This window comes from Notothenia coriiceps, unplaced genomic scaffold, assembly GCF_000735185.1.
Source record: "Notothenia coriiceps isolate Sejong01 unplaced genomic scaffold, NC01 NC01_scaffold00022837, whole genome shotgun sequence".
In the NCBI taxonomy this organism is placed as follows: Eukaryota; Metazoa; Chordata; class Actinopteri; order Perciformes; family Nototheniidae; genus Notothenia; species Notothenia coriiceps.
This window is the reverse complement of record NW_011355538.1, coordinates 50,108-58,615: the sequence shown is the minus strand read 5'-3', so window position 1 is coordinate 58,615 and position 8,508 is coordinate 50,108.

The window sequence follows — 8,508 nt, the reverse complement described above, 5'->3', positions numbered from 1 at the left end:
ATCATTTGTTTTTGGCCATATCCCATTTAAAGGTCCCGTGTCATGGCCATTTCTACTGATCATAATTCCATTGTTGAGGTCTACTACAATAGATTTACATTGTTCCAAACTCACATTGGTTTCTCATCCAGCATCTCTGTATAGTATGTGTATTCACTCTCTGTCCTAAACGGCTTGTTGGAGCTCCTGCCCCTCCCTGTGAGCCCACTGTGCTCTGATTGGTCAGCTCGCCCACTCTGTTCTGATGNTTGTGCCAGTTGATAAGTGTTTTTCGCTTTTGTGGCCTCGCCCAAATAAGATCCCTAGTGGTTCTGTTTCCGTTGGACTAAAACGTTATGGTTCCGTGTATTACTCTTCTGTGTGAGGGCCGTGTGGTCCTGCAGGCCTATGTCCTTGTTGCCGTGCGGTTTTCTGTGTGGGGTCCTGCAAACCCTTTTGTTTGTCCTGTTTCTCAGTTTGGGAGAGTTCCGCGCTACTTACTCTCCTGCCGCGGGGGTTGCCTGCCAGAATTCCTATGTTCCTGTTTCCTCTGGGGGTTTTTCCCGCCGTTCAACTTTCCTAGCCGGGTCTTGCCATCCCCTCTGTTTTCCTGTTCCGTGGAGGCCCCGCCATCCCTGTCTCGCCGGGGGGTCCTGCCCAACTTTTTCCTGCTTCTTCTTCCATGGGCGACCTTGCCGAAAGCCGGTCCCAACGGCTCCGGTTCCTGTTTCAGCCGAATCCGGAGGTCCTGCCCGGGCCTCGGAGCTGTCTTGGCCTCGCCCTCTAATGTACCGGCCCCTGAGGAAGCCGCGGCCTTCGCTCCTCGAGCCCCGGCCCCCCTGAGCAGCCGCTGCCGTCGCCCATCATGCTCGGCCCCTTGTAAGGCACCTCGCTGTGGCCTTAAAAATCGCCACACCTCGGTACTGCTGCCTTTGGCCCGGGCCGTTTTCGCCCGAGTTCCCATTTTTGAACTTGACCTATGCCTCCGGAAGGGCCGTCTCCCCAAAAGGTATCCCCCCACATTTTTTTTTTTGATCTCCCTGGCCCTTGCCCCCCCGTGGCCGGTTCACCTCGAGGGGCCCCGTCCCATACCGATGGACACCCGTCCCAACCCCACACCTGGTTGGTTGGAATACACAGTTTTGTGCCTTTTCTGGGCATTTTTTTTCTTAAAAGGGGATTTAATTACGTTATTTTTCCCCTGTGGCATTTCCAGTCTCACATCTCACCATTTCACCATTCGGTCAATTATACTTAATACCGGGAAAACACAGAACCCGAGGGGAAAGAACATTTAAAAAAAAATAAATAAAATCCTTTAATTCCGGGAAGTTCTTGGGCTGTTTTTCTCTTGAAAAGTCAATGTTTTTCAACCACTACCGTGGGCTTAGTAAATAACTACGGTTCTGGGCTTGCCATTAAATATTTAAAGAAACTATTCGGGGGCCGTTAGTTTCTCATTTGTATCGGATCCCTGATTGAGGGGAGTAATCTATCTAGTGGTTGAGTAAGGACAAGTAACATTTGAGAACCTTTGGCCGCCCAAAACCAATTTGAAAACCTTGAACGTGTTTGGATAAATGCTTTAAAATATTATCAGCAAATAGAAAGAGTTCCAAACATAATTTAGCATTTTTCTTTTTCCCCCACCTCACATACGTTTCTTTCCTCGGCAGGGGATTTCAAACACTAAAATTGGGCCGGCTTTTATTATTTTGTTCAAAAATTGGTAGTGGCTGTTTATTACCCACCATTTAAAGTGGGCTTCAAAAAGCCTGTAGGGGACAAGGGACTCGCTGGGTTATGTGGGGGATGTCAATATGATATTTACGCCATTCAGTTTTTTTAGATTAATTAAAAGATATAAATAGCGGTGGATTTCCCTATAAAGAGGTTATTTCTTACTTGTTATTTTTCGACTTTGTACCTAATAGGTTTATTCCACATGTGAGATGATGGACTGGTATTTATAATGGGTAGGTAACTATTTTGCAACATCCTTTTTGTCAGGGTATTCAATTCCTTCTAGTTAATTTGGAACATTATTAATCACCCTAACGTGGGTATGTTGTTATGCATGGAAAATGGAAAAAACCTTGAGTACGGACAGGGGTATTCCTCAATGTTGGCATTACAAAAGGACCATCTTGTATTTTATTATGGAGGAGCATCCCTTCTCCAAGCATTTGTACATAGTAATACTATGGGTTGGGGTGAAGCCCCACTTTCTTTTTTACAACTTTCATATATTTATGTTATCCGAAATTGGGTCCTCCTCTTAGCCGAAGGCGGGTGGGTGTGGTAGTATGCTACAATTTCAAGTATTTTCTTATACTATTTTATTAGGGTCATTATTAAGGCTGTGTGAGTCAGGGATATTTTCATCCTCCGGGCCTTGTCCAAGGTAATTTGAACCAATCAATAAAAGATAACCTGATACCAGGGAATTATTTTAAAATATAAGAACAACAGGAAGTTGGTTGATCTCAATTTACTAAATATGCAAATCCTGTTGAAAAATGATTTTTACCGGAATTTTTAAACACCTCTCCCCTGCTGGCGTCCTATTTTACCAAAGTAAAATCCCTGTTACCACACTTTTTGCTGGTTGTAGCGGGTAAAACCGGGCCAAAAGGTCCTTGGGAGATCCATTAGTAGTATCTTTCTTCCGTGATCAGATTTGGTGTGGCTTGCCATAGTTTTTGCTCTGAACCTTGACAAGTGCATCGTTTCCAAGGGGCTATCATTATTTAGATGAAATGTTAATGGTTATTCAATTAACAACCCAGGGAGGGTCCACAGACGATTAAGGGGAGGCTGTTAAATTTTTTAAGCTTCTTCGACCAGTTGGCTTTTGGGCATGTTGGGTCCTTATATTTTTACATGGGCTGTACGTCATTTCATTGGGGCCCAACCAAGGGCAATTTTTTCCAACCAGTTCAATTTATTATATGTTTTTTAAATTTGAGTGGTCCTTTTCCTATCCCCTTAAACCCCCAGGGGAATGTACAACCAAGGTTTAAAAATACTTGGGCCAAAGCCTTCTTATTATTTGGGAAGGCGTGGGAGTACGACGACGTCCCTTTTTAGCAATCCCACTTCTTACAAAGTTCGCCAGTGAGGGGACGTGGCATACCTGGAAATGGTGGAGGTAACCGATAATGATTGGCCCGGGGTAAGTCACATACAAAATGATCTAACCGAACCACGCAATTGGCCACGGCCCATGAGTAGGTTCTGGGATACGCGGACGGGGTGGGGGGAGGACGCGGTGGGTCTCCTGTCGGTGTGGTGGAACCCTTCAAAAAGTGCAAGTTTGGGGTGGTGAGACATATTCTGGCCCGTGGGTTCCATCCCCCCTGTATAAATCGCTGTTTCGACTACAGGTCGGGTACTCGAGGAGCACCTTTCTCCCTCAAGAGCTCTTGTAGAAATTTTCCATGTGGAGAGGTTTGGTTGGAGTGGGATACTTTTTAATGCGGGCGTGTCAAATATTCCTCAAAAATTGTAAATTGAGTGTGGCAACTGCTTCCGGGATCCGCCTCGGGTCCCCCTAGGGAGCCGTGAACATTCCCCAAGCTTGTTGGTTTTTATTAAATCCCCGAAAACAATTAATTTTTAAAACACAGGATAATTATGTGTTTATGGTGGAGTAAATGGAGAATTGCCACAGGGAAAAATAACGTTTAGGTAAATTGTTTATCTATAGCCACATATTTTTTAGATGGCGGGGGGAATTTGTTTGTTTAAAAACTATTTTAGTTTTTGTGGGCTGGTGGAAAATTGTAAAATCCTTATACACATTGACGGAAGGGTGTAGCCTAATAGGTAAACACATTAACTGAACTTGTTGTTAAACCAAACCCAGCGTTAAAAGAAATAATATTGATTGAGGCAAGCGTCCCTTGCCCACAAGTTAACCCCTCGGGTAAGGTGTTTTATCATAATACAAAACCAGGGGGTGACGATTAAGAAAATCATCTTAAAAACAGTCCTTTTAATATATCCTTTCTGGCTGTATGTTTAGTCGATGGTGAGTAAGTGGAGCGCCAAGATTATAACCTGTAATGTTCAATTCGACCCAGTTATAAGGGGGGAATTACTTTACTTTCTGGTGGCTTACACTGTTCTGCGCGTTAATCCATGGGAGAGTGCGCGGATCCGCTTCCAACATTGCCTTTTAACCAGCCGACAAACAATGCCGTGTTTCCCATAAAGCCTAATGCCCCAAACAGGATGGGGAATTTACTTGAGCAAATTTCAGTTTGGGGGGGAAAAGGCTATTTGCTTTCCCTTTTGGAAAAGACTGGGAGGACTAGGAGCGTTCACAAAAGCTAGCACGGCGGAGGACACTCTGTGAAACACAACCGGTCGCTCGCTGGGGGACGGATTTTTATGGCGTTGAGGGGAATGGTGGGTTCTCTCTTGGACGGGACGGGCACAGTGTGGGGCGGCATCGGTGCCGGAAAAGAGATTATTTTGAACGGGTGGGGGTGGGCTGAAGGGTTTGGCTGGGGACTTCCCAAGGTGAACTATTACTCCGAGGCCTACCCGGATAAGAAGGGGCACGGCACAAAGGGGCCAACTCCCAACACGGCAAACCCAAAAAACAAGGTTACACCGCGACTGTTTACCCAATTGAAGGGGCTTCGTTAATGGGGCCCATTGCATATGAAGTGTGGGCAGAGAAGAGCGGAGTTGGACGAGTTGGGGAGGCGGACCTCACCTTTCTCTGGGTTCGGGATGCTTCGGGCCGTTGAAAAAGATTTTTTAGTATTGAAGTTTAAAAGCATTCCCATTCTTGTTGGCAACTTTGAGAAGGGCAAGGAAACACTTGAGGAAGATCTAATGAGGATGCTCAAACATTTCCTTTCAACCACAGTAGTGAGACCAACTTGGTAAAGGGGGCAAGATAGTTCTTTTTTTCTTTATGGATTAAGTTTGACAAAAATTCCAACCCTTTTCTATAACTGTTATTCCTGTTGATATTTTGACTGCCTTATCCTTTGTATTCATTACTGTTGTATCCCTTATTGTGTAATTATTGTTTAATAAAGTATTAATGATTCCATTTATTTGTGGGGGCGGGGGGTGTGCCGGCGGGCGTAAAATTAGCATATCTTAATATTTGGGACCAGACCGTTGGACCCACTTGAAGGGGATAAACTTTCAGGACCTTTAAGAATGTTAAACCTATCTTAATGAATCACCTCGGAGATGCCTTTAGCCTTCCACCTGAAAGGCCTTCTCATAGTTTGGAGAGAAGAAGGCTTTCCTCCCTCCAGGGGGCCTGTTGGTGGGGAAACCAAACAGGGGGCCCGTATGTCCGTTAGTTGCAAAGCTAAGCAATACCATATTGTGTGGCTAGTCATCTGCAAGCGTTCTACGGGGCGGTGGAAGGGTCCCTGGGCTGGGTGTCTTGGGGCCACCGTTCCCTTCTCTCTCTCTCACCACACACAAACAACATGCGCGCTATTTCCGGCACCCACACCACCACAAGGAGGCCTGAACTTGGATGACCCAAAGGGCACCCACTTTTATTTCCATGGGCAAAAATCCTCTGATTGGTCTGGTGTTCTTGGGGCGCTTCCTTTGGGGTGGTATGTCGCACTTGAAACACGGGAATTAACAGTCCCTGCCCGGTTTCCTTCTCTCTTCTCCTCAGTGGGCTCTGGGGATTTGGAGTTTTTCCCGGGTCATAAAGGTTACGGGTAATTGTATTATATATAATTTGGAAAGGTGTATAAGTGGTTGGCGGTCCGGTGGCCGGGGAGGCTATGCCAGGGGAAGAAGACTTTCGGGGTGCAGGCGAATATTTTATTTAAAAACCAACCTGGTGGGAAAATTTTAACTTGGCTTATGTAACAACAGATTATTTGGTGGGCACAGGGCGGGGGGGGCGGGGACAATATTTGAACCGGTGTTCATAATATGAAATATTTCTCAGAACAGGGGGGGAGGGGCTCACACAGCGCCCCCCGTTTGCGCTTTCCGGGGGTTGAAAGGGTGGTGCGGGGGTGGGGGCTTTTGTGAGAGAACACACCACACCCTTCCGCGCCAAATGGGGAACTCAGTCGCGGGCCCACAGGAGTGACACGGGCTGTGGGCGCCCCGCCTGGGGCTTGATTCCCCCTCTGGCCTCGGTGGGTGGGGAACCCGGCTTTCTAACCGAGTTTCAAACCCACACCGAGTTGGGACGAGAGTGGCGGATGGGGTTATCCGCCGCCCGCGGGCTTGTGAAACGGAGAGGGGGGAAAAGGCATGTTCCGGGGGCGCCAAGCTAGGGGGGGGATCCTGTCCGGAACTCGTCTTCCCCCCGGTCCGGGAGGGGAAGAGGGGAGGCGCCGAAAAGAAGTAAACGAACGGTGGAAAACTCTGTGGGGGAGGAGGGCGGGGGGTGGAGGAGTCCGGGACAAACAACCTCTGCCCCGCCCCTCCCTCCACGCCAGGGGACACGGGGGGCCCCGTCCCGCGGCTTCGTTAGGCCGAACGGGGTGTCCAATGTTTTCCTCCTCGGGGCCCACAACACAAGGGCGGCGGCGCCTCCTACGGGTTTTTGCGGCACGCCCCGAGGACGGGGGCGGCAGTTGTGTTAGCCATTGGGGGGGCTACTCCTGGCTGGGGGTTTAGATAGACGGCCGGTAACGTGTGTGCTGTCTGCCTGGGAAACCTCCCAGGTGGGCAGTGGATTTCGCAATACTGCCTTCTCTATCTCTGGCTTGGTCATAAAACTTCATTGGAACCATGTGTCCCACTTTCTATGAGTGTGAAAGACAACCATTCCTTCTCACACCAATTGTTCCTCAGTTTTATTTTCTCTTTGTGCAAAACCCGTTAAGTATTGTTTCATGTTTGGGTTCAGTATACGGGTGATTTGGAGGTGAAAAACAAAAAGACTGCAAGAGAGAGGGGCATTGGCGGTCGGGGCCTTTCTTTTATCCCCTGTTTATACGCGCGTATGGAATGCACCGTGTGAGTGTGTGGGGGGGGGGGCGCGACCTTAGGCCGGTGTAGTACAGTTGGTTTCCAGCCCAGTTGGTGGGCGTGGTTATGTTCCTGTTTCTATGGTTGGTTTGTGCGGGGTGGGTCCCAGTGCGCAAATGCTCCCGGCGCGGGCTTACCCTAGAATGAGGCATGCCTTCGCCGCGCGCGGCGCGGCATCCGTCCCACGCATTTATACCGGTAATTGGAACTACTCACGCCGGTAAGGGGAAGCAACCCAGTGTCTGTGTAGGCGGGCCGAAAAAAACCCTGTGGGTTTTACCCCTGGGGAAGTTATAGGCCCCCTCGGAGGCTAAGCCAGCAAATTCGCTGCTTCGGTAGCCAAGGGCCCAGGGTGGGTGGGATAGTACGGAACTTACAAACCACATATAAATGGTGGATATCAACACTCCGGGGCATATGTTGGCGGAAAAAACATTTGAGGTTGTGGTTCAACCTCCCAAGCGTTTTGAGCTCTTACACAGCCCGTGTTTTGGCCGGGTGGATTTTAGTAACAAACCATGTTGTGACGAATGGTACACTGTTCTCACTGTGGACTGGACGGTTTCGGCCGCTGCTTGCATATTGTACATTTGGGTATACAATTTAATACTATTGATTTCAGATTGTTTACTTGTACTTTATTGTTTGATAATGGGTTTTCCCCTTGTCTGTGCGCGCGTTGATTGTGTGCACCTGGTGCTCTGTTGTTTCTCCTCCCCCCTCCCTGTGTCCTGTTAGGTGATTTGGGCTGGTGCATTTAGCTCTGGGTTTTGTTCTGTTGTTGAGAGAGCAGGTTGTGAGATCATTGTGGCTGTGTTGACTGTGCTCACAGCAACAGCAGGATTGAGGCTGTGTGTCATGTGTTCATGATGTAATGAATGCCCACACTGGGTTGTATTTTGGACGTTCTGCCTCTGCCTCCTTGCTTGGTCTGGGCCGCTCAATTGTCAGCTTCACACTCATTCAAAGCATTTACGTTTAATAATTAATATGGCATACGTCACCTGTGTTACGCAGCGAAGAGTTTTATATGATTAATATAGTTTCTGACGCATTATTCCATTTCCACACCATAAATATGAATAAACCTACGATTAAGTTTGTTGGTTCAAATCTTGTAGTTGATTAGTCAGAATGGCTTCGGTTGCTAGGCTAACATCATCCATTTTATACAATCCACTATTTTTTTAAATGTTATCTTTTTTATTATTCAAATATTTTGATTGATTTTCCACATATAACAAACAGCAGCACTCAACATTCAAAAATACAGCACACACAGAAAGTATACAAAAATTCAATGACGATCCAGGAAGGAGATACAAAATATGTATATTTGTAGAAGATGTAAGAAATAAATTTATCTAAATTTAAAACCCACCCCTATCATGGGTTAATAACTAAAGTAAAATGAAACATAAATGAAGGTATTTAAAAAACAGCTGTGGGGGGGAGGCGGCGGGAGTTGGTAACTACATTATTTTTATATGTTGTAGAACATTCACGTTCTCAAAGGTAGCGACAGAACCATGGCTTGCAGCCTCT